The sequence below is a fragment of the Pygocentrus nattereri genome, chromosome 30 (assembly GCF_015220715.1).
Source record: "Pygocentrus nattereri isolate fPygNat1 chromosome 30, fPygNat1.pri, whole genome shotgun sequence".
NCBI classification, from domain to species: Eukaryota; Metazoa; Chordata; class Actinopteri; order Characiformes; family Serrasalmidae; genus Pygocentrus; species Pygocentrus nattereri.
Window position 1 is genome coordinate 17,831,984 of NC_051240.1, and position 23,707 is coordinate 17,855,690.

The window sequence follows — 23,707 nt, forward strand, 5'->3', positions numbered from 1 at the left end:
TCACAGCGCTGAGAAATCTGAAAGAAATCAGAGTAAGAGTTCACAGCACTGAGAAATCTGAAAGAAATCAGAGTAAGAGTTCACAGCGCTGAGAAACCTGAAAGAAATCAGAGTAAGAGTTCACAGCGCTGAGAAATCTGAAAGAAATCAGAGTAAGAGTTCACACACACTGAGAAATCTGAAAGAAATCAGAGTAAGAGCTCACAGCGCTGAGAAATCTGAAAGAAATCAGAGTAAGAGTTCACAGCGCTGAGAAATCTGAAAGAAATCAGAGTAAGAGTTCACAGCGCTGAGAAATCTGAAAGAAATCAGAGTAAGAGCTCACAGCGCTGAGAAACCTGAAAGAAATCAGAGTAAGAGTTCACAGCACTGAGAAATCTGAAAGAAATCAGAGTAAGAGTTCACAGCACTGAGAAATCTGAAAGAAATCAGAGTAAGAGTTCACAGCGCTGAGAAACCTGAAAGAAATCAGAGTAAGAGTTCACAGCACTGAGAAATCTGAAAGAAATCAGAGTAAGAGTTCACAGCGCTGAGAAACCTGAAAGAAATCAGAGTAAGAGTTCACAGCACTGAGAAATCTGAAAGAAATCAGAGTAAGAGCTCACAGCGCTGAGAAATCTGAAAGAAATCAGAGTAAGAGTTCACAGCGCTGAGAAATCTGAAAGAAATCAGAGTAAGAGTTCACAGCGCTGAGAAATCTGAAAGAAATCAGAGTAAGAGTTCACAGCGCTGAGAAATCTGAAAGAAATCAGAGTAAGAGCTCACAGCGCTGAGAAATCTGAAAGAAATCAGAGTAAGAGTTCACAGCGCTGAGAAACCTGAAAGAAATCAGAGTAAGAGTTCACAGCGCTGAGAAATCTGAAAGAAATCAGAGTAAGAGTTCACAGCGCTGAGAAACCTGAAAGAAATCAGAGTAAGAGTTCACAGCGCTGAGAAATCTGAAAGAAATCAGAGTAAGAGTTCACAGCGCTGAGAAATCTGAAAGAAATCAGAGTAAGAGCTCACAGCGCTGAGAAACCTGAAAGAAATCAGAGTAAGAGTTCACAGCGCTGAGAAATCTGAAAGAAATCAGAGTAAGAGTTCACAGCGCTGAGAAATCTGAAAGAAATCAGAGTAAGAGTTCACAGCACTGAGAAATAGAATAGAATAGAATAGAATAGAATAGAATTCAACTTTATTGTCATTGCGTATGTCACAGGTACAAAGCAACGAAATGCAGTTTGCATCCATCCAGAAGTGCTTAGCAGCAATATAAATATATATCTTACAATGTACAGTAATTATAGTATATACAGGTTAAAAAAAAAAAAATATGAGGGGGTATGAACATGAAGGAGGTTATACAGGTTATAAACAAGAATGTACAGGTTATAAATATGAGGGGTATAAGTACTATGAACAGGTTATAAATATGAGGGGGTATAAAGTACTATGAACAGGTTATAAATATGAAGGGGGATAAGTATGTACTTATGAACAGGTAGAGTATTTACACAGTATATACAGTAATGGGCAGTATATACAGCAGATGTAAGTGCCGGTAAGTGGTGTTGAGTGGTGTGTAAGTCTGTGTGTACAGTCCATTGTTATTTAGATGTCAGGAGGCAGAGTTCAGGAGTGTGACAGCTGTTGGGAAGAAGCTATTCCGGTACCTGGTGGTCTTAGTCCGGAGGCTCCTGTAGCGCCTCCCAGAGGGCAGGGGGGTGAAGAGTCTGTGTGCTGGGTGACTGGGATCTTTGATGATTTTCCCAGCCCTCTTCAGACACCGCTTCCTGTAGATGTCCTCTATGGCAGGAAGTGGTGCACCGATGATGCGCTGGGCAGTTTTCACCACTCTTTGCAGCGCCTTCCGGTCTGAGGCAGAGCAGCACCCGTACCATACTGTGATGCAGTTGGTCAGGATGCTCTCAATGGTGCAGCGATAGAAGTTCACCAGGATGTCTGAGGACAGGTGATTCATCCTCAGCCTCCTCAGAAAGAAGAGGCGCTGGTGAGCCTTCTTTACCAGCTTGGAGCAGCTGGTCGTCCAGGTGAGATCCTTGGAGATGTGGACACCAAGGAACTTGAAGATGTTCACATGCTCCACTGCCGTCCCCTTGATGTGGATGGGTGGATGTGGGTCAGCATTCCTTCTGAAGTCCACAATGAGCTCCTTAGTTTTCTCAGCGTTGAGCAGAAGGTTGTTAGTGTCGCACCACTCAGCCAGACGATCCACCTCCTCCCTATAGGCTGTCTCATCGTTGTTTTTGATGAGGCCAAGCACCGTGATGTCATCCGCAAACTTAATGATGGTATTGGAACCATCGACAGGCTTGCAGTCATGGGTGAAGAGGGAGTAGAGGAAGGGACTCATCACACAGCCTTGTGGTACACCGGTGTTTATGGTGATGGTGGATGAGCAGTGGTTGTCCCACCGGACATGTTGGGGTCGGTTGGTCAGGAAGTCCAGTAACCAGTTGCACATGAGGGAACTAATACCCAAGTCTGTGAGTTTTGTGATGAGTTTTGAGGGGATGACTGTGTTGAATGCTGAACTGAAGTCTACGAACAGCATCCTGATGGAGGTATTTTTATTGTCCAGGTGTGAGAGGACAGAGTGCAATGCTATGGAGACTGCATCTTCTGTGCTCCTGTTCTGGCGGTATGCAAATTGGTGGGCGTCCAGGGAGGGGGGGAGACAGGATTTGAGCTGTGCTAGGACCAACCGCTCAATGCACTTTGTGATGATGGGGGTGAGGGCTACCGGGCGGTAGTCATTCAGTCGTGATGGTTTGGAGTTTTTGGGTATCGGAACGATGGAGGTGGTTTTGAAGCAGCTTGGTACCACAGCACGGGCCAAGGACAGGTTGAATATGTCCGTCAGCACTCCTGCCAGCTCACCAGAACATGTTCTGAGAACACGTCCAGGGATGCCATCAGGACCCGCAGCCTTGTGGGCTTTAATCCTGCCCAGCGCCACTCCTACGTCGGTGGGAGAAAGAGTCAGTGGTTGGTGGTCTGCAGACACATCTGCCTTGGTTGCAGTTGTTGGGTTCCACAGCACTGAGAAACCTGAAAGAAATCAGAGTAAGAGCTCACAGCACTGAGAAATCTGAAAGAAATCAGAGTAAGAGCTCACAGCACTGAGAAATCTGAAAGAAATCAGAGTAAGAGTTCACAGCGCTGAGAAATCTGAAAGAAATCAGAGTAAGAGCTCACAGCGCTGAGAAATCTCAAAGAATTCAGAGTAAGAGTTCACAGCACTGAGAAATCTGAAAGAAATCAGAGTAAGAGCTCACAGCGCTGAGAAATCTGAAAGAAATCAGAGTAAGAGTTCACAGCGCTGAGAAATCTGAAAGAAATCAGAGTAAGAGCTCACAGCGCTGAGAAATCTGAAAGAAATCAGAGTAAGAGTTCACAGCGCTGAGAAATCTGAAAGAAATCAGAGTAAGAGCTCACAGCGCTGAGAAATCTGAAAGAAATCAGAGTAAGAGCTCACAGCGCTGAGAAATCTGAAAGAAATCAGAGTAAGAGTTCACAGCACTGAGAAATCTGAAAGAAATCAGAGTAAGAGTTCACAGCGCTGAGAAATCTGAAAGAAATCAGAGTAAGAGTTCACAGCACTGAGAAACCTGAAAGAAATCAGAGTAAGAGTTCACAGCACTGAGAAACCTGAAAGAAATCAGAGTAAGAGTTCACAGCACTGAGAAATCTGAAAGAAATCAGAGTAAGAGTTCACAGCACTGAGAAATCTGAAAGAAATCAGAGTAAGAGTTCACAGCACTGAGAAACCTGAAAGAAATCAGAGTAAGAGTTCACAGCACTGAGAAACCTGAAAGAAATCAGAGTAAGAGTTCACAGCACTGAGAAATCTGAAAGAAATCAGAGTAAGAGCTCACAGCGCTGAGAAATCTGAAAGAAATCAGAGTAAGAGTTCACAGCACTGAGAAATCTGAAAGAAATCAGAGTAAGAGCTCACAGCGCTGAGAAATCTGAAAGAAATCAGAGTAAGAGCTCACAGCGCTGAGAAATCTGAAAGAAATCAGAGTAAGAGCTCACAACGCTGAGAAATCTGAAAGAAATCAGAGTAAGAGTTCACAGCGCTGAGAAATCTGAAAGAAATCAGAGTAAGAGCTCACAGCGCTGAGAAATCTGAAAGAAATCAGAGTAAGAGCTCACAGCACTGAGAAATCAGAAAGAAATCAGAGTAAGAGTTCACAGCGCTGAGAAATCTGAAAGAAATCAGAGTAAGAGCTCACAGCGCTGAGAAATCTGAAAGAAATCAGAGGAAGAGCTCACAGCGCTGAGAAATCTGAAAGAAATCAGAGTAAGAGTTCACAGCACTGAGAAATCTGAAAGAAATCAGAGTAAGAGTTCACAGCGCTGAGAAATCTGAAAGAAATCAGAGTAAGAGTTCACAGCACTGAGAAACCTGAAAGAAATCAGAGTAAGAGTTCACAGCACTGAGAAACCTGAAAGAAATCAGAGTAAGAGTTCACAGCACTGAGAAATCTGAAAGAAATCAGAGTAAGAGCTCACAGCACTGAGAAATCTGAAAGAAATCAGAGTAAGAGTTCACAGCACTGAGAAATCTGAAAGAAATCAGAGTAAGAGCTCACAGCGCTGAGAAATCTGAAAGAAATCAGAGTAAGAGTTCACAGCACTGAGAAATCTGAAAGAAATCAGAGTAAGAGCTCACAGCGCTGAGAAATCTGAAAGAAATCAGAGTAAGAGTTCACAGCGCTGAGAAATCTGAAAGAAATCAGAGTAAGAGCTCACAGCGCTGAGAAATCTCAAAGAATTCAGAGTAAGAGTTCACAGCACTGAGAAATCTGAAAGAAATCAGAGTAAGAGCTCACTGAGAAATCTGGTTACTGAGCTAAAATCCAGCCGCTTTATCAGGTTTCTTAATCAGATATCTAGATTTAGTCTGACCTTAGAAATTGGAGTGTGCTGTTTACATGACTGTTTGAATAATCGTATAACAGGAGAAATCAGATTATGATCAGATTATTTATTGCATTTTTTTTGTAAACATATATTCATTCAGAAACTGAAACATTGCCAAGAAGTTGGAACAGGGGCAATTTAAGACTAGGAATTTAGTGAAATGTTCAAAAACATGTTAACGCAATCAAAAGACATGAAAGAGCATAAAGCCCTAGTGCCTAATGAGCAAGGGTGGATCACTCCTTAAGTTTTAGGTGTTTTACCCTCTACAGTGTATATTATCATCAAAAGATTCAGAGAATCCATAAAACTCTCTGCATAAGTATATGGCCAACAACTGCATGTGTGCCAAGATTGGCCCCTTCCAGTCTTTCATGTGTGTTTGTTTACTTGTCCATGTGCTTCTTTGTTTTGTTTCTTCCCGGTTCTGCCCCCTTGTTTTCAGACTCTGCCCCTGATTGGAACGTCTTGACTACGACTCTGGATTTGCCCTCAATAAATCTTGCTTTTCTCCGCATATACGTCCGCCTCCTTGTCGCTCCCTCCCGTTACAATATGAATGCCCATGACACTTTCTAGGGTGAACTGACCTAGATTTCATCAGTATGATGTCACTGTGATACGCTAAGCCAGATGTTATAACATGCTATGTAATTTCACCCAAATAAGTGTCGTAACAATATCACTGGCATTATGTCGACTTGACCTCAAAGCAGCATTGATTGCACGTCTCATGTAGCCTTATGAACACTGTCCTACAGTCAAGTGTTCATGCCATAAAAACAACAAATAGCAGAAATCCTTTCAGTAAATGTAACAGTAACAGAATACAGTTACCTTTTTGTGGTTCCTGATTGGTAACACTGTTACCATGACAGTGATGATGAAAACATGATTTTCACTGCTACCCATGTCTAGACACAATAGGTCATATAATGCCTTAATGAGTCAGTCTACAGAAACGTCCACTTTTCTATCCACCCATAGGAGTCACTGGTGTTACACATGATAAAGGGAACACCAGAGACATTTTTAATGAAAAATTCATTTTACAAAAACGGCAGAGCATCAAACCACATGTTCACAATCATGGAATATCCACTAAAATATGTCATGTAAGCCATTTATTTTTTACTTTTCACAAGAATAAAGTCGGTCACACCAGTGACGTCAGCTAAAAGCTTCCTATGAAATCATGAGCTAAATGAGCAAGTCTCTGATGACTGAAGAGACTCGGTGGCCTCACCATGCGCTTTTCTTCATAGATCCTCAGAAAACAGGTAAAACGTAGTCGAGTGACGTCATCGGTGTGATTTTTGTTTCAAAATAAGAGATTTTTTTTGTTACGCGGTAACACCAGTGACACGACTCCTGGGGACCACAGCTTTCATTATATATTTGATAATATTTATTTGCCATTTGTTTTCTTTATGTCATTTAATTCATATATTTCACAGTCATGTATAGATTATTGTGGCTAAAAATGCAGAAAATGTGGGGTTTTTTTCTTCAAAATATGGCCTCACCCTTCACACATGACTGTGAGGACAAGCTCTTCTGTGGTGCTCCAGAAGGTGTAATTGTTGAAATAACTTGTGGTTTTATTTTATAATGTAAATAAACTGTAACCCTAACATGTTTTTCAAGTGGACGCTTCTGTATAATGACCCTTATCACATTTATCCAATGAGTACCAGAACAAATGGCTGCTACAATTAGACAGTCTTGAGACTTGAACCGACAAGGAACATCCAAATGCGCCATAACACACCCACTTAATCTGAGGAAGGGCTTGTTAATTATCCGCCTAGTTCAGGTGGATTAGAGCAGAGAAGCACCGAGAGGTGCACCAGCACCATTGCTGGGAACTACTTCTACAGCAGAGCAGCACAGTCACATTCCTGCGCTGCTAATGCTGAATGTCCTGAGTCGTTTGAAATGAAGAAGCATTATTATTCCATGGCGTATGTTGCCTGCCTAATGATTTGAACAAGGCCGTACACAATTCTATTTAGGAATTTCCCTCACAGATCACTCTCCTTGCCAATGAACTGAGAGCACTAATAAAGCGCCGCCAGCTCCGTCATCCTCCTGTCACAGCGCCTGGGCCTCTGAATGAAAGACTTTAATCTCTTTGGCGCGCATCTCTTCATCACGCCCGCCTTCCTCTTTCCCGGTCTGCCCCTCCTCCTCCCCCTCTCCGTCATCCTCTCTCTCTTTTCTCCCTCTTCCATGTCACCCTCCGTGCTTCTCAAGCATCCGGCTCATTGAGAGAAAGAAAAAAATAAAGAGGAAAGTTCTTATTGGCAGTTCTGGTGATGGGAGGAAAAGAGCTGGTGAAATCTCCGACCGACGGCCACCCATGACAGCCGTTCCTCCAAGTTCGCTGCAGCTTAAGGCTCTTTTTTTGTGTCAGGTAAAGATTAGTAAAGAGCTCTTGGCAACAAAGCATTCAATCACTTCCAAGTAGCATGGTATCAAATGTGCCCTCCACCCTCTCTTCACTTTTTTAGGAGAAAGCGAGAGGCTTTCTTCTCATCTCTCCCTCTTTTTTTCTCTCTCTCTAAACCGCCCTCTCTTTTTCCTGGCCGGTCTGAGTGGCCTTTGAAAAGAGCCTCCTCTGTTCATGCGTCTCTTGTCAATCGGGGAGAGGCAGGAAACGAGGCCGCTTTGTAGGATTAATTAATAACAGAAGTTGGTCAGCGTGCGAGATGGGCCTGTAATTGCTACTCTGTAGTCGAAGGGAAAAAGAAAAAGTTTGGGTTGCATTTTCTTTTCCCTTTTTTTTTTTTGAGGAGGGGGCTTCTGAGAAGGGGAAGGGGGCTTTGAACTGAAGGACCAGGGTGCTCCTGGATTAAAGCGAGATGCGAGCAGGGGGGGCCTTTGAAGTCTGTCAAGAGGTCTAGAAGAAGAAATAAAGTTGGGTGGTATAAATTCTGGCTGGCAACATCAAAAGCCCTTATCGCCCACTCTCACCTGTTGACACCCAAGGGTGAAGACGCTAGATACAGCGGCAAGGCTGCATTATGAGCTGCACCAAGACTGCTTATGCACACCTCTCGTCTCTTTCCCTCTCTTTCTCCCTCTCTTTAATCCCCCCACCCTCACTCGCTCATGCCCTTTTAAGATTTAAATATAACTGATTTATTGCAATGCCAGTTGAGACAGCGATATTCCTAAAATAGTTTGTCTACTTGCATATCAAAGATGTAAGATTGATTCATCAATATCATATTTAGTGCCTATTGAATGTAGTCATGCCACTTTGTTTCAATGGTTTTATATGGTTTTACTGTCATGTTGCTAACAGTGAATAGTCAAATAGTCAAGAACTCCAATCAAAATACATAATAAATCACAAGTGCCACTTCCTCTGTCAAGAAAAGTCTCGAACTTCGTAACAAACCTGCAGTGAGAACGTCTGAGGCAGTAAATTGGTCAGAATAAAAGATGGGAAAATGTGCTAGTGGGGAAAGTGTAATTCATACTAAGCTCTATTTGGGATCGTGTATTCGCTAATACACATTTTAATATGTGTAACCACAAATAATGTTACAACACGATGTTAAGATGAGTTAGCTAACCAGCAGCTTTTCTTCACTTAGCTGTTGACAGTTAGCTGGATACATAACCTAGTTCAGATTAAACAGAACTGTCAAGTGCAACGAGGCCTCCTCAGCATCTCCCACTGCACTGACTAGCTCAAGTGTTGGCGTAATGGGTTCAGTGCCCAGGGGCCTCTGAATGCCAAGCGCCTCAGGGTGGCCCCAGACCCTTAAAGAATGGGGAGACTCTGCTGCAGATGCAAAAATTAGACTTATGAACAGCCCTTGAATGTGTAATGACAAAGTAAATATAAACATATTTCTGCTGTCAGAACCTCCAAAATGATAACTTTACTGGAAAAGCAAAAAACCTGCTTTACTGTTAATGTAAGTTAATGGAACCAGACCACACAACCATAATCTGTCCCTGTAGGATAGCTTTGTTTATTCAAATCTCCTTGCTGGAAAAAATAAAACGAAAAACCTCACACTTCCCCCTCCTCCCCTGCTGGCTGGAGGACGTCTCTGCTTTCAATAAAGTAAATGTGAATCGGAAATCAGAGTGCATTTTTTCCTTAACAGTCCTGAAATGTTTGCGTGGGAAATAATTATAGGCCGGATATGATTTCATCCAATGGGATTTGTGAACAGTAAGAGTTCCAAAATGAACTTAGAGTCAGACCTGGACCGTAGTCCTGGACAACTTGCCTCCTACATCACCTCTGAAACTGCAACACCTTTTCAACCTGCAGATTACAAGAGTTTTGTCTTTTAAATGGAATGAAAGGATGAATTCTGCCTGAAAGACTCAGGAGGGAAGAGTGAAAGAGGATCATTTTTATATCCTCAATGGAATTGTACAAGTTGAAAGATAAAAATTCAGTAGAAATGAAAGAGTTTTTGGCGCAGGCCCTGTCCTCAGTCCAGGTCTTGGAGCGTCGAGACCCTCGCTGATCCTGCTGGGTAGCGACAGCAGGGAGTGATGCAGTTATTACCAGCGTTTCTCAGTGATTTCAGTCCCATTAGAATCCTCTCTTTTCCTTACATTAAAATGAATCACAGACGCAACCCCAGGTTATGTAAATCTCATGCAAATTGACAGTCAATCTGTAAATACTCCTGTTGAAAAGATGTTTTTGCATTTTTTCTTAACTATGAAAGCATTCAAAGAAGTATTGAATTCTCAATGCCACAAATCAAGCCAATATGTATCATCTTTGATGTTGTCACGAGTGGCTCCTCCCACTCCATGAGCCTTTTTGTTTTGGTTTGTCCATGTGCGTTTGTTTTGGTTTTGTAACTCCGCCCTGATTGTTTTCACCTGACCCTCATTGTTCCGTGTATTTAAGCCCTGTGTTTGCCCCTTGTGTTCGCTGGTCTTTGTTTGATGTATTGGTCTTTGTTTGATGTTTGCTTCGTTGAACTCTGTTTGTTCTTAGTCCTGTTCTGGTTTGTGTCATGTCTGAACCCCTATCTAGCCGTGTTGGCTATGTGAACCTGGACCGTTTTGACTATGACCCTGGATTTGCCCCTGATAAATCTCGCTTATCTCAGCATATGCGTCCGCCTCCTCGCTCCACGTTACAGATGTACTGTAGAACTAGAAGCTAAAATTATAACTAAAGGCTACCAAACAACAACAAGCAGTCTAAGTTTGTTTTTTTTTTGAAAGAAAGAAAGAAAAAAGGCCGACTCATGTAATTTTCCGATGACTGGATGCTATTAAATTCCTGTTTGTAGTTCACAGTTTAAGTTTAGATAACCACCTCAGCCTTTTCCATCCAGATTGAAAACTAAAGGTAAAGGTAAAAAACTATTCAGTAGAAATTAAGGAGTCTGTGGTGTGGGTCCCGTCCCCGGTTCAGGTCTTGGAGTGTCAAGATCCTCGCAGATCCTGCTTGATCGCAACAGCCTACCACCTGGACAACCAGACGGGGACCCAACTGGTGGTGGCGGTGGGGAGGAAGGAAAGGAACGTCAAAACATGCACCTGAAAGCAGCAGAACAGGTGCGTAAGTTGAGTCATTTTAAAGACAGGTGTAGGCCTGTGATTGTGATTTTTAGTCCTACAATGGTGAAATTTCACCTCCACATTTAACCCATCCATGAAGAGAAACACCACACACACACACACACACACACACACACACACACACACACACACACACACACACACACACACACTAGTGAGCACACACACTAGGGGGCAGTGAGCACACTTGCCCGGAGAAGTGGGCAGCCCCATACGCAGTGCCCAGGGAGCAGTTGGGGCTTAGATGTCTTGCTCAAAGGCACCTCAGTCACGGACTGTCAGCACTGGGGATCAAACCGGCAACCTTCAGGTCACAGGGCCAGGTCCCTTACCTCCAGCCCACGACTGCGCCAATGAATAACCACCCTTCTGCCAAAACCAGGGGTCGAACCAGGGACCTTTAGACCTTTAATCTAATGCTCTCCAAACTGAGCTATTTCAGACGTATCATCTTCCTTTTTTCAATCCTTTTTTCTGCGCTGACAGTTTCGTCATTTTTGCTATTTTTAAAAAACAGCATGTTTCAAATCTTCAGCTTCTGTGTGACTTTTTTTTTTTTTAGTGAGTTAGCTTCAGATGGTCTGAGCAGTAACTTTGCTGGACTTTGCAAGCCTAACTGACCAGTGGGACTGGTCAGAATTCGCAAACTGTAATAATTATGCAAAATGGAAACAGTTATTAGCTTGCATTTATAGATATCCATCATGTCAAGCAAAGGAACTGTTGTGCACAAAGTTTTACCACCTGGCACGTTCTAACCCAAGTAATCCAACCCGTATAGTTCCCTTAATTGAGGCGCATTTCATTACATGTTCACACAGAGCACTTTTAGATCATATCAATTAGTATATTTTAATCTGACAACTGAAAGCAGAGGGCGTCATGTTGAACCTCATACTTTCTTTGCCTCCAAGGTTATGAATAACCGTTGTATCTTTAATTATGATTTTCTAAGGTCTACAAAATGAGTATACCAAAGGCCGTGGATTTGCATCAATTAGCATGTATCCCTGATCTGTTAGACGGGTCAAATAATGTGTAATATAGAGATGAGGTATTAATTATGAGTTGCACATGTTTTAACAATTCCTATCCCTCATGACTCAACTGCCTTATAATTATTATTACATGTACCGTGGTCCCAGCCATAATCACCACTGCAACACACCCGTATTACAATAGGTTGAGGCTCGCAGTGTTAAGTGGGGTTACTATGCTCGAACACTTCGAATTAGCAGCTAATGCGGTATTTCAGCTCTATTAGGGTGATGCTGGTCAATATTGCGCCAGTCCTGATTGTTGTCTTTGTGGGCTGCATTTGTTATTCAATTACTGGTGCAGTGAGGTGACAGATAATTATTAATCTGTGCTCATTGTTCACTTTTGCAGAGCTTTTTGGAAGTTTTTATATACTCAACGATCATCCTGAGAACACAAGGTTGGTTGCTTGTGCTGTTTATGCAGTTGATATTAAAACATCCTAATTCAATACTTCCTGAGCAACCAGCATTGTGTTGCCTATAGATATGGCCACTTAGTCATTTTAAGTGGCTTTTAGCTCAGAGCGCATGAAGAAAAAGGCTGCAAAGTGATTCCCCTCATTCAAGCTTTTAGTCTTATATATGAATCGGTGGACCAATAAAACAATGCTTTGTTGCTATGAACCTAAAACAGAATTAGGCCGACTCCAAGACGTTCGACAGTAATCCTCAGACATGAATTGCTCTATATGGGCATGCAGGGTAATGGAATTATTAGCAATGTTTCTTAGTGATTTATTGCCATTCCATAATACAATAAACTGTAGAATGAAGCAACCCCAGGTTATATAAATCTCAAATTGCCAATAAATCAGTAAAAATACCATCACATCCTGTTGAAAAGGAGTTTTTGCGTTTTTTCTTAAGTACTCAAAGAATCTCAATGGCACAAACCGAGCCGATAGGTATCATCTTTGGCTCCAAACTTTAAAACATGTAAATTACCGAAAAACGTTAGATTTGTGTAGTAATATTGACTAATGATTGACAATTAATGACAATACTAATGACACTTTAAACAGCTAGGTATGATGAAATCAATTATTTGGATGTTTTCCACTTTTGAGCAGCTGAACGTGTTGTGGATGGAACCTTTTTGGTGGGATGGAATATGTAAATAAAGAAGCCACTCCATGTCTGCAATTTACAGAGAACTGATATTTCTTACCTTGTGTTAAGTCAGAAGTTCAGTCAGAAACACTACAGCAGACCAATAAAGCGATGATTTCTTGCTCTAAACCTAAAATAGGTTACAGCCTACACCAAGACATTCTATAGAACTTTTCAAACAGGCTTAGATGTCTATAGGAAGGTGGGTACATGCGATTATTACCAGTATTTCAGTCACATTCGAATTCTGTCTTTTCCTTACATTAAAATGAATCATAGAAGTAACTCCAAGTTAAGTAAATCTCATGCAAATTGACAGTAAATCGGTGAGCACTAATGTTGAAAAGACATTTTTGCATTTTATTTGAATTCTCAATGTTACAAATCAAGCCAATAATCAAGCCAGTAAAATCTTTGATGTACTGTAACTTAAGTAACTAAGTTAGCTTCTAAGTTTTTTTTGTAAGAAAGAAAGAAAAACGGCTAACTCATGCAATGCGCTGATGACTGGATGCTACTGAATGCCTGTTCCCAAATTCTAGCACACCACCTCATCTGTAAAACATGGTGGTGGGAGTATTAATGCCTGGGCTTGCCACAGATACTGGCTCACTGTTTTTCATTGCTCATGTAACTGCTGATGGCAAAGTCAAAATAAATGTATAAATAAATAAAGGGGTGGAGAATTATCATACTAGCCCAAGCCCAATGGCACAAACCAAGCTTGGACTTGAAAAAAATAGCTACATTAAGTTATACACTCACCGGCCACTTTATTAGGTACAGTAAAAGGTTGGACCTCCTTTTTCCTTCAGAACTGCTTTAATTCTTCATGGCAGACTTTCAACAAGGTGTTGGAAACGTTCCTCAGAGATTCTGGTTGGTTATTTGAGTTCCTGTTGCCTTTCTATCATCTGGAACCAGTCTGCCCATTCTCCTCTGACCTCTCACATCAACAAGGCATTTTCGTCCACACAACTGACCGCTCACTGGATGTTTCCTCTTTTTCTGACCGTTCTCTGTGAACCCTAGAGATGGTTGTGTGTGAAAATCCCAGTAGATCAGCAGTTTCTGAAATACTCAGACCAGCCCGTCTGGCACCAACAACCACGCCACGTTCAAAGTCCCTTAAATCCCCTTTCTTCCCCGTTCTGATGCTCGGTCTGCACTTCAGCAAGTTGTCTTGACCACCTCTACACGCCTAAATGCACTGAGTTGTGGCCGTGTGATTGGCTGATTAGCTATTTGTGTTAACAAGCAATTGAACATTGCCTAATTGAACATGTACCTAATAAAGTGGCCGGTGAGTGTATTTCAAAAAACTAAAGGCTAACAGTTTATGATAAGTGATCTAAGAAGAAAGAAAAAAGGGCTGATTTGTGAAATTTCCTGATGACTGGATGCTAATGAATGACTATTCGGAGTTCTTATACGTTTCAATTTGATTTCAGATGACACACCAGCACTTTCTGTCCAGATTGAATACTTGTTTACCAACTAAAAGCCAAAAAAAAAACCATCATAACATTCACACCTCAAAATGAAATCAAAGAATGCATTTGTGGTTGAAGTTCACAGGACGGCCAGGTTACAATTTGCTTGAAAGAACCTACAGAGCTCTGGAGAAAGGTCTTGTGGACAGATGAGACCAAAATTAACATGTAGCAGAGCAATGGCAACAGCAAAGTTTGCTCCCAACTTCTAGCATAGCACCTCATCTCTAAAACATGGTGGTGGTAGTACTATGGCCTGGGCCTGTATGGCTGAAGCAGATACTGGCTCACTGATCTTCGTTGATGATGTAACTGCTGATGGCATTAGCCAAATGAAGTCTGAGGTGGATAGAACATCATGTCAGCCCAAGTTTAGGAAAATGCCTCCAAACTCCAAATGAATTGTGCTTCACCCGATAGCGTGGCAGTTATCCCAAACGCGCTGCCAAAGCAACAAATGTCTTTCGTTACTGACCACGTTAGCCACGTTACTGACCTGATCTGAATCCCATTGAGCATGCATGAAGACAAAACGTGAGGAGACCTGCCCCTGAAACAAGCAGGAGTGGAAGATGGCTGCAGAACAAGCTTGGCAAAGCTTCAGCTCAGAAGATATTCAATACCTGGTTATGTCTATGAGTCGCAGACTTCAAGCAGTCAAGGATATGCAAATGATATGCAACACACTGCATGGTGGAGCAATAGTGTGTTGACTTTGAGTGGATGTCTCTGTTAAAACTTTTTGACTCTGCATAACTTCTGCGCTCTTCCACTGCTTGCGCCTGGCAGGCTTCACCGAGCGGTATTTCATCCCCTCTGGCTTTATGCAAATTCACGAGACTTCGAAACTAGCAGATCTGCTGATCGGCCATTTTAAAAGAACAATGCATTAGCAATAGCTCTCGATATCTCTCTGATTTTGCTTTAATTACTGCATATGTCGACAGATATGCATGCGGAAGTAGCTGGTTCTTATTTTTGTTTCTTTGCCTGACTTCGGCGTGACCGCCTCGTCTATTTGTAGCCCAGCAAAGACAAATCTACCCGTTCCTTTCGCGGAGACACCGCTGAACAAGCGGCCCGTGGATCGCCTTTATCCCAAGTATCTAAAAGAACAACACACGCAATATGATAACACGATGTTCCGTAATATTGCTTGCAGGCACCAAATCTCCAAAGTTCTAAGCAGCAGATAGTTTTCATATCTACAAACATGCTGCCCGTGGATGGCGGCTGTTCCACACTGATATTTATAAATGTCACAGAGTTAGTGTCTCTAAAACCGCTGATTATCTCTCAGAGCTCCACGCGGTTCGGGTCTCCATCTCCTGTCACTCTCCTGCAGTCTTTACCGTGCAGGATCTCAATGGAGAGATAGGAAGCAATATAAACAGTGCACAGAGCTTCATTCCTAATGGACCATGGCACGTGGTGCATCTGGCATGGCAAACAGCATCACCGGTTGTGCTCTGCAAAGGCGTCACTCTTTACGAAGCATCTCAGTGACAAGAAGCCCATTCACGAGCACAGGCACAGTGCAAAATGTACCTCAACGCTATCACAGTATGTGTCCACAATGTGCCTGAATTTAATGTCCGATAACACAAGACTGAAGCTGATCGTGCATAGCCCCGCCCCCTGACTCTTCACTCATGAGGTGCAGGGTTTAAAAGACACAGTGTAAGAAGTTTGAGAAGGTCAGTGATGAGAAGAAAGTGGCGTTAATAAGCCAATAAGTAATTATAACAATAATCTTCTATATAATCCGTTATAATTATTGTTTAGTTATAGCAAAAAAGATAAACACATAAAAGAGAGGTAGAACGTTCATTTAAAGATAAATTAAAGAGGTGTGTACAGAGTTTGACTGCCTAATAAAATGAAGTTCCACAGTAGTTTTGGATCATAAACCTGGAAGGTATTTGCAAAAGGCCAGATTATGCAGATCTAACATAACATGTGAGGACTTAGAGGTATGAATCTGTTACTGGGGCAGTGCCCCTCTTTTCACTAGGGTGGTATCATCAAGGGTCCATCTCAGTGCCTCTAGTCAGGGAATATAACTGAACCATAATCCACTGAAATGATCTGTTCTAAGCTGGACTGACTCCACACACCCCGCCTCACCTTCAGGCTTTTACTCTTCTGCTCTGTTTTAAAACATTCGGTTATGAAAAGGTACAAATAGGAACTTTTCACCTGGAGAAACTGATTTAAGGTCCACAACCAGACCTTAAACCCACTGCTGGAGCTTTGAGGGAAAATTTATACTGGTTGTTCCTTTAATTAAGCAAAAATGTACCTGCACAGAAACTTTATTTCTAACAGTTTAAACAGACATTCTGTGAGAATCAGGTGCTTTAGAGGTGCTTTCTTTCCCACTATGAACCATCACGCCTACTTAGATCACAAGGTGCTGCTCACTACTGGTACCTAGAACTAATAAAGCTCCATCAGGGGGAGAGCTTTCTCATACAAAGCCCCCCAGCTCTGGAATAATCTTCCTGTTAATGTTCGGGACTCAGACACAGCCTCAGTCTTTAAGTCTAGGCTAAAAACTTACTTGTATAGTCGAGGCTTTGGTGATTAGTCTTCCCTGTCAGGTCTAGACCTGCTGGAGTCTCTGCTGCTCTGTTTTACTGTAATCTGTGGTCAGTCACTCTTTACAGAACTGACTCTGTGTTTTTCTTTCCTTTCTCTGCCGAGTTGATCAGCTGCCCACCCTTCTGCCCTGATCGAGTGCCACTGCTGTTGCTGCTGCTGCTTTGTAATCATAAACTAATCAAATCAGCCGCTGCTTTCTTTTTTTCCCCCACTTTGTTCTATAAAACTTCATACTAAAAATGTTTGCTATCCGGTGTCGACCAGAGGAGGATGGGTTCCCCTTCTGGGTCTTGGTTCCTCTCAAGGTTTCTTCCTCTTTTAAGGAGTTTTTCCTTGCCACTGTTGCCAATGGCGACGCTCATGGGGGCTCGGACCTGGATTTTTCGTTTCTTTCTTTCTGTCGTACTAATTGTTCCGTAAAGCTGCTTTGTGACAACACCTGTTGTAAAAAGCGTTATATAAATAAACTTTGCTTGCTAACTTCCTAAGTCACACTATCCTAAAACACCATATGCTGCCAGTGCAGTTCTTTCTAAACAGGAGTGATATGAGCTTTCTAGGCGGTGCTGCTGTGATTTGTATGAGTTGTAGAGGATGTACTCATTTCTTAGAAAGCTCAGTCAAAAAGCACTACAGTGATCAACTCTGCTTGTAACAAATGCATGAACAGAAAAAAGCCAAACTTTAGCAATATTGATAAAAATGATACAAAGCTACTTCAAGTTTGATATGCAAAGCAAAAGAGCTTAGTTTTTCAGCTTTTTTCTGAACACTTTTTTGTTACAAATTTCGTAACATCCTCTGAAAAATATCTGACACATAACTGGAAGTCTGTTGAGAAACTTTTGGAAATGCTTTATTTGTATCACCACTGAATGTGAAACCTTGTATCTCCATTTTTGTTTCGTTTTTCAGGTTTTGGCATAATTTGAAAAAACTATCATTTACATTGGGTGTAAATTTCATGACGAATGGACCAAAGGAAACAGCCCAAAACGATTTCCAAAAAACTCTGGTTCCATTGGCTTACATTAAAAGTAAAGCATGTTTTTTTCTTCTCCTGTGAAGTCACCATTTTGGAGATACAAGGTTTCATTCGACACCAGCGATATGTTGCATGGCGTCTTCTCATATGTCACCACTGTCCGAAGAAAGACAAGCATCAAAATAGGTACTTTACATTTCTTAACATTTAATTCTAAGCATTTAACATAAATTAAAGGCGATCTCCATTGAAAATCTCTATTTACTGTCATTAAGATTTAAGGTTTGATGTGAAACACGCCATCCTGGAGAACCCGAGTCAGAACTATTCACAGTGGTGGTGATACGAATGACATCTAAAGCAGTTAATGTCTCTAAAAACACAGGACGCTGTTGGCTGGATATTTTTGGTTGGTGGACTATTCTCAGTCCAGCAGCGACACTGAAGTATTTAAAAACTCCAGCAGCACTGCTGTGTCTGATCCACTCACACCAGTACCACACACACTAACACACCATCACCATGTCAGTGTTACTGCAGTGTTGAGAATGACCCACCACCCAAACAGTACCTGCTCTGTGAGGGTCCATGGGGGTCCTGACCACTGAAGAACAGGGTAACAGAGTATCAGAGAAACAGATGGACTACAGTCTGTAACTGTAGAACTACAGAGTGCAGCTATACAGTAAGTGGAGCTGATAAACTGGACAATGAGCGTAGAAACAAGGAGGTGGTCAGAGCGTTATGGCTCACCCGTGTATGTTTATACAGGGAAATCTAGTAGACAGTCTCTCAGCAGCACGTTTTGAGACCCCAATGCAAATTTCCGCCTGGTTTAGTAAATGGAGTGGGTTATGTCATCAGACACAAGTGTAATATCTCTGCCCACTTTTTGCACAGTCCTACTTCAAATACATCTGCATCAGGAAGAGAACCACATTTTGCGTTTAGACCAATGTGGCAGTTTCATACATTACATGGCCAGAATTTGCACCTAAAACTGGCTCAGTGCGTCAAACGCCGAGATTCCAGATTCATTTGATTACGGCTTTTTCACCAGGATCACTGATTTGACTTAAATGAAGTCTTACTTGCAGGTAAAATGGAGCATGCAAGTACAGTAGAGTTGCATTCAGTGCCAGCATTAGGTGTTGAGCTCGCCTTCACAGCTGCAGCAGAAAGCGAGGAAAAACCTCCTCTTGGGACAAAGCAGGCAAATAAACTTCACCAAAAGCAGCGAGCGAGAAATCAAATGAGTGCCGCGGATAAAAACCTGGCACCAAATTAGTGCTGCAGACATACACAGACTAATCAATTGTAAGTGAGTAAAATTTTAAAAGAACCGCATGCGCAGACGCTGACGCGCACACACACATATCAAAGATGCAGGCGCAAGCCCGGCCTCATGCATATCTATCCGAGCGAGGTGTTCACTCATGGAGATCAGGCAGCCTCCTTATACAGCACATCTTCGAATGGCAGGAACCTTGATTTTATGCAACGCCTGTTAAAATTCAACAATCCTTGAGGCGCACTTGTGCAACACTTTTTTTTCTTCACCCATGTCTGGAGGCCCCGTAATTGTGCACACACATCAATTATGGATCGGCCTCAGCGAGCCCCTCCCTTCGTCCTCCAATCAGACGGTCGGCCCGCGCAGCTCCCTGGGCGCTTTTTTGGAGCGGTTTGATTACAGGTGTTGTACAGGCGGCCTTGTTAAGACCCCTTTTTTGCTGGATGAGGGAATCCTCTCTCTCCTGTCCGGATAAGGGGAAAGGGAGGAGGGGGCTTTGGTGGGGGGGGGCAGGTTGGTAGAGGAACGGGTAGTGGGGAGGGGGGCGTCTAGGGCTGACGGAGTCGGCCATCACATCCAGCTAACAATTTCTGTCAGGTCCCGAGAGGCCGGCTAATGAGGCCCGCCGACACGGCCGAAGGCGAGAGCCCCGCGCCGAGCCACTGGAGTGAGAAGCGAGATCGGCACCTAGCAGCCTCGCAATAATTAATCAGACCCCTCTCTCTCTCTCTCACTCTCTCTTTCTCTTCCTCTCACACCATAGATTTTTTTTTCTCCCCCTCTTTTCACTCATGCCTATTCATCTGCACTCAAACGGCCTCCTTCTCCCTTTCCTTTAAACGCAGTCCACGGCCCTTCCCCCATTGTCCTCTGCGTCTCCCTTTCAAGGCCCGGGCAGGCCGCTGTCCCCCCCAGGCCATTGCAGCTGTGTTAATGAATCGAGAGAGGGAGGAGAGAGGGAGGAGAGAGAGAGAGAGAGAGAGAGAGAGAGAGAGAGAGAGAGGAGAGAGAGTACAGGTACGTCTGATTTATGCATGGGTGTGATTTGGTTGAATTCTGATTCTTTAGCGTCATTAAATCTCAAACTTCACCACGATTTGATTTGATTCAACCATGAAACGCATGAGAATTTGATTTAATGATACACTTAAGGCACAAATGTGATGTTGACGCAGTGATGGAATGAGGAGTATTGTAAACAAGACTTTGTAGGAGTTGGAGCCAAATCCAAAACCAGTAGTTGGTGAGACCGAGTCAAGATCCAGAGGAGATTGTTTTGTAAAGAACATAGGCAATAAATAAATAAACACAGTTTTTTGCCTGCTTTATACACTTAGTCATCAAAATGAATAAGGAATAGGCCTGTGTGTTTGCACTGCGCCAACCTGCTGTAGCTATACTCAGGCTGGCCTACTGTACAATGTTTATTACATCACTGAACATAAAACATCAACAGCCCAAATTTGGCTGACACAAGCACGTGCTGTGAAAAAGGATTTGCATTTGGTGGTTGAATATCCGGGGCTTCTCCCGTGCCTTTACATTGCTTTAAGCAGTCAGTCTTATGCAAAGCAAACTACAATGGTAAATGAATATAGCATGAAAAGTCTTGCCCAAGGACTCATATTGCAGTAGCAGCTCCTGGGCAGGAAATTGAACTTTCAGAACGTACAAACATTACTAAACCTAATGTCTATCAAATATGCAGAAGAACGGGTTGTGTGCTCGCCATACGATATGATATGAAAAAGTTTGGGTTGATTGTCACAAAAGTTATGAGATACTAGAAATTTCTTTCTAACATGTTGAAATTGTGCTCTAAAACATGCAGACAAATGCCATGTTTAAATATATTACCTTTAGAGGATGTACTGACTTATTTTCACTTAGAAAATCAACAATATATGCCTTTTTTACTGGTGGCATTCAACTGTTAGCTGCTAGCTTAACTGTTTGGCTAGGTGCTACTGCGCAGTCTGGCCAGCTGTGCCAGTTAGAAACCGTTTTGTTGCTACAGCTCAGTGTGTCCGCTTTGGCTCACGCAATCATTCTCTAGTTTAGCTTATAATGACAATGTAATATCATTGGTGTGGGAGATTTTAAGGACATATTTGGCCCCTGAATAAGAAAAGTTTTAAGGTCTGCTACTGTCGTATTTACTTTTTTGTCAATTCCAAAATGATCTCATGGTTTCAGGACCTCTGGACTACGCTATATAAGAGCTTTATTTTGTCCTGAAATTTAGTCCTAACCTGAATATTACCATCCAGGTAATCCTGACCGTCTGGTTGTCTGGTTTGGACTATTTGTCCAGTTTTCAGTGCTGTTACATCTAATTTCACAGTAACAAGTTTTGAAATCCATCTGTCGCCTGTCACATTTTGTTTAAACTTGACAATAACCTGCCCAACACCAAACAGAGGCCAGAAACTCTGTATTCCTAACAATAGCACCTGCTAAATTACCTTCACAACAATGTGAAGTCATCCAGCGACAATGTTATATGCAATAAACAAAAGAAAAGCAAAACTAGACTATCAATTATCATCTGTCCAAACTCCAGTCGTCCCTAAATTGCATCTTGTCTGTGTTGCACTGCCTGTTATGACCATCGTCCACAGTTGCCATTTGTTCATAACTGGTAGTTACATATGTGTTGTTTAGGATTGCCACCTGTCCAGTTTTCACCCTGGCAGTGCCGTTTTCAGGCTGTGTGTTGGAGAGTCTGGTTTTGACCGTCATTTGTCCGTGTTTTGCAGAAACAAACAATAAAATCATGCTGGTCTGTTTGTTTGTCACTCCCCACTTCCACTGCTCCCACTGGCATTTTTAGGCCAGTTGTGGCATTTACTATCATTTTAAAGTGATCTACCAGAAACCACAGTGCCTGTCTGAAATGAAGAAGACCTACCAAAATGGCCAAAGAAGAAAGTCTCGACCGGAAGCTCTTTCACTGAAGAACGCCTTTAAAATGAAGACTCCAAGGGACGGCTTAGCAAAGATCCCAATTCAGTGTATGCTAAAACCAGAGTATGGTGTGTGGTGTTTTCTTCATCTGAGCCAACCAATCTTCAGACTGGCACAAATGGCAGTCTCAGCAAGTCAGTTTCAGTGGAAATTCTTAGTAAAGAAAAACACAACTGAAGAAGATGCTCCACAGCTGCTGCACTAGCATTAGTAAATAACGGAATTAACCCTTAAGATCACAGGATTATTACAAGGCTTTTTATTCAGTAACTAAAGGGGGCAGTCGCAGGCTGGAGGTTAGGGAACCAGCCTTGTGACCAGAAGGTCGTCGGTTCGCCAACAGGACATGACTGAAGTGCCCTTGAGCGAGGCATCTAAACCCCAACTGCTCCCTGGGTGCTGTGGATAGGGCTGCCCACTCCTCTGTGTGTGCAATCACTAGTGTAGAGGGGAAATTTCCCTGTTGTGGGATTAATAAGGGTCACATAACTACAGAGACTTCAGTACAAGCTGGTTGAGCTATTCATATGTTATGGAAGCATATAATAAGACATTGGGCCAGTCAGTGGGCCCTGACCATTTAAGGGATTAAGCAAAGTATGAGCTATGTATCTTAGATATGATAAATGAATGACTGAAGTTTCTATGAGCTTGTTTTGAAGAACAAAGACAAAGCTCAAAGAGACATTAGGGGTGAGTGTAACAGAATTTGGACTAAAAACCTTTTAACTGTCACCCCATTTTTGCCTGAGATGGCATATCCAAAATAAAAAGAGCACTGCTCCTACATACTTTGGGCTTTGGTCATGATCTTGGTCTCGAGAGACAGGAAACACTCCCAAGTCAGAATAACTGTATGAATTACTGACACAGACTATCAGAGGTTAGAACGGTGGAGTTTCTCTCTGCCTGACTCATAGATGCCTAAACTGATCTCTGACCACATGTTTTGGATTATGATGTCTCTGTGGAGAGCAGTGAGGCTTTGAAGGATGGCGATGGTGTTTGTTCATTCGGTGCTTATGTTGCAAATAAGGCGATTATAACTGCTGTGAATAACAGGTCATAAAATGGTTTGTATGAACCGAATCCTGGGATTTCAAGCTATCTATCAGTGCGCAGCATCACCATGTCGCTGGGCAATTGAATGCGTAAAAATCCTGGAAAAAGCGGAAGCGAATGCTTTGAAGAAAGTGTGCAGGTACTGTTACAGTAATACAGAAAAGGTTAAATGCACCTCTTGAGGGGTGTCCAGATTTGGCTTGTTGAAATCAGTGTTATGGTTAGTGTTGAACGTGGTGTTGTTAAGCGGAAATTCCACCAGTTTCGCAAAAGTCCTGCATAATTAAAAGACTAAGGGGCAAACAAAGTCATTCGGAGTGGTTTGATGTGAAATGCTCTGTTCTATAGAAACATCAGGTGATGGGAACCAGACGTCTGAAGCATTTAATGCCTCTAAAAGCTACATCATTGAAAGTTATCACATGAAATTGGTATAAATACACTGCCAGATGCCTGAAACATTGTTTTGTGATAAGATTCTGGGCTTCTTCTTCAAATCCATTCAGAGTGAGGAGGTCAGTGCAAAGCATTGTGAGGCGAATTAGACAAGAAGTTATATAAAAAACATCATGGTGTGAGGGAAGAAAGGGCAACCTTGTGGTGGGCCAAATCTAGCATCCTTGTGGGCCACCTTTGGCCCAGGGGC